The sequence below is a fragment of the Rattus norvegicus genome, chromosome 17 (genome assembly GCF_036323735.1).
Source record: "Rattus norvegicus strain BN/NHsdMcwi chromosome 17, GRCr8, whole genome shotgun sequence".
NCBI classification, from domain to species: Eukaryota; Metazoa; Chordata; class Mammalia; order Rodentia; family Muridae; genus Rattus; species Rattus norvegicus.
The window spans coordinates 8,344,728-8,350,727 of record NC_086035.1 but is presented as its reverse complement, the minus strand read 5'-3'; the positions used below and the strand labels follow the sequence as shown (position 1 = coordinate 8,350,727).

Below are 6,000 nucleotides of genomic sequence, written 5' to 3'. Positions count from 1 at the left end.
CTTGCTCCTGTGGATGCTAAATTACCCTGTTTGGTTTTCTTTTCTTTTCTTTTCTTTTCTTTTTTTTTTTTGGATTTATTTATATTATGTATATGAGTACACGGTCCCTGTCTGACACACCAGAAGAGGGCAACGGATCCCATTATAGGTGGCTATGAGATGTAGTTGGCTAGGAATTAAACTCAGGACCTGCGGAAGAGCAGTCAGTGCTCTTAACCGCTGAGCCATCTCTCCGGCCTCTTGCTTGGCTTTTTTTTTTTTTTTCCTCGTCAGTTTTGGACTTTATTGTTATTGTCGTCGTCTCAGGCCTTGACTGCGCACTTGCGCAGTGGGTACAGCCGCTCCTTCTGCTGCTGCTTCTTGGTCTTCAGCTTCTCTTCATGCTTGGTGAGCCGGCGGCGCATGGCTCTCGTCTTCTCGGGTCGCAGGTCCAGGGGCTTGTACTTCTTTCCCTTGTAGAATTTCCTGAGGTTTTCCTTTTGAGTCTCATTAATGACAGTGAGGACACGGGCGATGGATTTGCGTACGACTCGTCTCTTGGAGAGCTTGGACGCGGCGCTGCCTGTCACTTTGGCCACGCGAAGCTGGGACAGTTCCAACCTTCAGATCATCCAGTTGTTTCACAGCTCCTCCTCCTTCTTGCCGCGCAGGTCCCGAGCCTTGGCCATTGCTGCGTTGTTCTGCGTTGTTCGCGGATGAGGCCGCCCGGTTCGAGAGAGCCTTGCTTGGCTTTCTTTAAGTTTGCCCACACTTTTATGTAGTTTCCTGAGCTGTATTTGCACACGTGTACATCTGACTCTGGGGCCAGAGCAGCTTCCCCGCGCTTGTCATGTTTCTCGTTTTCCATGGAGTAAATTCTCTGTGGCTGATCTCGAACTACCAACTACTTAAAAAGCAACTGGCTCACAAGACGTTGTAATGGGCACTCAGACACTGGAAGCGCTCACCCCAAAATATGTTTGACTTTTCTCTCTATTGACCTGCCTGAGGAATCTATTCATCTATTTTTTCCTACCAGGATTCTGCTGTTCCACACCACAGATAGCCCATACCTCACTCAGATGACTGGAGCCTCTCTCTGGGTCTGAATAGCTAAGACCTCACATTTTAGTGGCTGAATAATTTCCCATGGGGTGAAAGTCACCCACTGGTTGATTTGTTCATTTAGCTAGGAGCCATCCATCTGTTGGTATTGTAACTTTACAATGACTGTTCATATTTCTTCTTACATGCATACGTATGTCACGGTAGAGGCAGGGTTTCTGGGTCAGATTGTATATGCAAACACTTTTGACAAAGTGTGGCCATTTGTAGAGTTTCTACCAACTTGTCACCAAGGGTGAGTGAAAGGCCTTTGTGGCACCTCCTTCCCAGATGTTTGCTATTTAAAATAACTAGAAAAAATAAACTGGGACTAAGGTACCTGCCCTCTCCACACCGGGGACATCTGCTCGTCCCCACACTTGGGACATCATAATCTGTGTGGCAGGGAAGATAAACCCACACATTGCCCTGTCCAGAGTGCAGGAGAAAGCTGAGCCAAAGACAGGTTAAAGACATGTGGGGCCAGCAGTCTAGTTCAGCGGCTACCCAAAAGGTTGCTAATTTGGGGACAATAATTTCCATTGTAGCTGCAAGACAGAGAACCAAGCTGATAAATAAACTCAGAGGACTCCACTGTTTCCAAGGCAGTGGTCAATGAGTCCCTGGTGAGAAGAGAGGGAAACGGGGGCTTGTGGGTATAGACCTGGTTCATCAGTGAATGGGCTTCATTCCTAACAGAGCCAGTTCTGGGCCACTGCCCATCTCTTGTCCTCAGAGGGAGTTTTCATTTCTCCAGGGAAGAAACACTGTCCAGAGAGGAGCCTTTAGTTTCTGTTCCTTTCTTTTCTCTGTATGTATGTGTGCATACGTGTGTGTGTGTGTGTATGTGTGTGTATGTGTGTGTGTGTGTGTGCACATGGGTGCCAGAGGTTGACATTGTGTCTTCCTAGCCACTCTAATTATATATAATTAATAGTATATTACTATATATTATATGTATATTGATAAGTATTGGTATTATAATATTAATAATATAATATGACAATATATGATAATGTAGTATATATTATAATATAATTTTATATTATAAAATATAATACAATCATAAAATTAATACCACATATTATTATTGTGTGTATGTGTATGCATGCATGTGTGTGTGCACACGCACATGTCTGAACGTGTTTATCTTTTAAAGAGAAATCTGGAGCTTGAGGGTCCAAAAGCCAAGTTGCTACTCCTAGAATGACAACAGCGACTGCTTAGTCATTCATGAAATTCTTCCATCGGTAGGAGCAGGACCGTGGTGTAGAGGAAGTGTGTGTGTGTGTGTGTGTGTGTGTGTGTGTGTGTGTGTTCGTACAACGTTCCTTCCGGAGATTAAAAGTGAGTCTGAAATTGCCAGGACTGCAGCACCCGGGAAGGAGAACAAGGGCTCTTGTTCAGTCAGCTCCCCTTTGAATGGCCGAGCGCTTTCTGTCTTAGCGCTCGGTGCTGAGATGTGGCATCTGGATTGCCTAGGAACCCAACAAAGGCGGGCTTGGTGGCTGCTTTGAGGTTTCAGTTCCATGTAGAATTTTAACCATGAAAAGGCACAAAGATTGGTTTCTTCTGAGTTCTTAACTGGACACCGAAACGGGGGACAATTAGTAGGGCGCTGGGCTGTTGTCTCCCACCAGCTGTGTTGCTACTGTTCTGAGTCTTAGGTCCCCAAAGCCTAGTGCTGTACCCCATCCCAGTCTCCTCTGTCTCCAGTGTTCAGAAGGTAGTCCAGGTTCAGTGCCCTGGGAGTGAAGATTGCTTGCCTCAGAAGGACGCTTCCTTTGATGGGTAGGGAGGATCTTTCTTCTGTGTGTAGCTTGCTTGGGCTTCCTATTCAACAAATGTCATACTCTATAAAATGGATTAATAGTGCTGGGATTTAAGACCTCTCATTAAGTGAAATGAGACAATCACAGGGAGTCTATTATCCCCCCTTTTGTTGCTATAATAAAATGCATAGGGCTGGGAAGGCTGGGTACACACACACACACACACACACACACACACACACACACACACACACAGAGTTTATATAGTTTATCTGACTAACAATTCTAGAGGTCCACTAGCATGTGTCTGGGGAGGCCATCACAGTGGTGGGAATGTTTAGAAGCTCACGTGATGATGATCACCTGGCAAATCAGAGGACTGGGCACAGGGTGGTGGTGGGGCGCTCACACTGCCTTTATAACACTCACCTTAGTGGGAATCAGCCAGGGCTGGTGAGAACTACATTAACCCATTCTGCTACTGATACTGCTAGAGACCTACCAATCTGCTCCTGGGCCCTGCTTGTTGAAGCTCGGACTGTCTGAGCCTTGCTCCCCTGAGACCTGAGCTGCTGGCTCAGGAAACCATAGTGAGTAGTGTTTGTCCGAGAACAAAAGGGAGTGGCAGTGGTTGAGAGAGATTTATTTCTGTCCTCCCCACTCCCCCTCGCCATTTTAGAGCACACATTACCCTCTACCTGTCCATCAAAGCCTCCCATACCCTTGCCAACTCCTTGCCCTCAGCTCTGACTAAGCAGGGCTCCCTGGCTGAGCCACACCTCAATCTTCTTGAGGAAGACGGATGATCACAGAGATAAAGGTAAACGGTGGGAATCCAACAGCTAACGTGGACTCATGGCACCAACCTGTGCCCGGAATTCAGGAGGCCCTCCCCAGTGTCTTCACCCTTCTCTAAGAAGGGTGTCTTAGTTAGGGTTTTACTGCTGTGAGCAGACACCATGACCAAGACAAGTCTTATAATGGACAAGATTCAATTGGGGCTGGCTTACAGGTTCAGAGGTTCAATTCGTGATCTTCAAGGAGGGAACATGGCAGCATCCAGGCAGGCATAGTGCAGGAGGAACTGAGAGTTCTACATCTTTATCTGAAGGCTGCTAGGAGAAGACTGACTTCCAGACAGCTAGGATAAGGGTCTTAAAACCCACACCCACAGTGACACACCTAACCCAACAAGGCCACGCCCACCACATCAAGGCCACGCCCACCACAACAAGGCCACACCTCCAAAGAGTGCCATTCCCTGGGCCAAGCATATTCAAACCACCACAAAAGGTGAGGGAGTGTGCTTGCCTATGGATTTCTGATTGACATGGCTAGTTCAAATCTTTTCTCTGCCATTTTCACCAAAAAGTTATAGATTCTTCCAACCCACAGCTTACTCATCTGTAAAATGATTTATTAAAAGGTGCCAATTTAAATGGCCCAAGGATTACACAAACTTAAAATGCAGCCCACAATAAAAACATTAAATTGTTGAGGCTAGAGAGATGGCTCAGCGGCTAAGAGCACTGACTGCCCTTGCAAAGGACCTAGGTTTGGTTCTCAGTACCCCCATGGAGGCTTACAACCATCTTTAATTCCAGTTCCAGGAGCTCTGACATCCTCTTCTGACTTCCTTGGGTACCAAGTGGGCACGTGCTACACACATACACTCAGGTAAACACTCATACACATAAAAAAAACTTTAAAGAAATGTTTCTTCAGAATTATTTATTTATTTTATGTATATGAGTACACTGTTGCTGTCCTCAGACACACCAGAAGAGGGCATCGGATCCCATTACAGATGGTTGTGAGCCACCATGTGGTTGCTGGGAATTGAACTCAGGACCTCTGGAAGAGCAGGCAGTGCTCTTAACTGCTGAGCCATCTCTCCAGCCCCACATTTCTTCTTCTAATAAATTATTATGTATGTAAGTTTTATATCCCAAATACACTCACACCTTGTGTGACGATGCTGTAATTACCAATGGGTTGAATGCACGTCATCTCTTAAGATTGCATCATTTAGCAACGCCGTGGGCTATTTTTGTGTAAATACGCTGTATGATGTTCGTACGGTGAGGAAATCACCTAATGGCACAGGTCTGAGGACTGCCCATTGTTACTTGATGTGTGACTTTCACTGAAAATCTGAATGCCTCGCTAGAAACTCAGATTTGTCTCAACAGCTACAGTCTCCTGATGGTGTAGTTCAGCTCTCCGGGTTTAAATGCTCCTAGTATGGGAAGAAGCACTGTATTGTACTTTTATTAAGGCTGAAGATCACACCCACCCCTCGTCACTACACCTCTTTTCTAGAGTCATCTGTGCCTCTTCCCAAAAAGACCATGGTCTACCTTCATTCCAGGGTTCATTTTAACGATTGTAATGAATTTAATTAGGGTTGCTTACAGGTGGACATGTGAGGGATTACTTACAGGTGTCCTAGTCAGGGTTTCTATTCCTGCACAAACATCATGACCAAGAAGCAAGCTGGGGAGGGAAGGGTTTATTCAGCTCACACTTCCACATTGCTGTTCATCACCAAAGGAAGTCAGGACTGGAACTCAAGCAGGTCAGGAAGCAGGAGCTGATGCAGAGGCCATGGAGGGATGTTACTTACTGGCTTGCTTCCCCTGGCTTGCTCAGCCTGCTTTCTTATAGAACCCAAGACCACCAGACCAGGAATGGCCCCACCCACAAGGGGCTGGGTCCTTCCTGCTTGATCACTAACTGAGAAAATGCCTTACAGCTGGGTCTCATGAAGGCATTTCCTCAAGGGAGGCTCCTTTCTCTGTGCTAACGCCAGCTCGTGTCAAGTTGACACACAAAACCAGCCAGTATACAGGATAATCGTATAGGGAGCAACTTGCCAGCAGCTACACCACTGAAGAAAACCTCCCTCTCCCAGGAGCCATTAATAGCCTGTAAATCCTCTGGGGGAGATGGGCTTGGTGACTGACTGTATGGGCCCAGCTTTGTACAGGCCAGGAGCAGTTCACTGCTGCTGCTGTGAGCTCATCAATGCCTGGAAGACAACATTCCATCCGGTGGTGACTCCATCCGGTCCCTCAGCGCCTACAGTCTTCCCATCCTTTCTTCCGTGATGCTCTGTGAGCCGGGAAGGGGGTGATATAGACCC

General features: G+C 46.7%; 1 pseudogene; it reads right to left on the bottom strand.

Moving 5' to 3' along the window:
- Positions 1 to 249: 249 nt before the first annotated feature.
- Rpl35-ps1 (ribosomal protein L35, pseudogene 1) lies at positions 250 to 668 on the bottom strand (annotated as a pseudogene).
- Between the last annotated feature and the right edge of the window lie 5,332 nt (positions 669 to 6,000).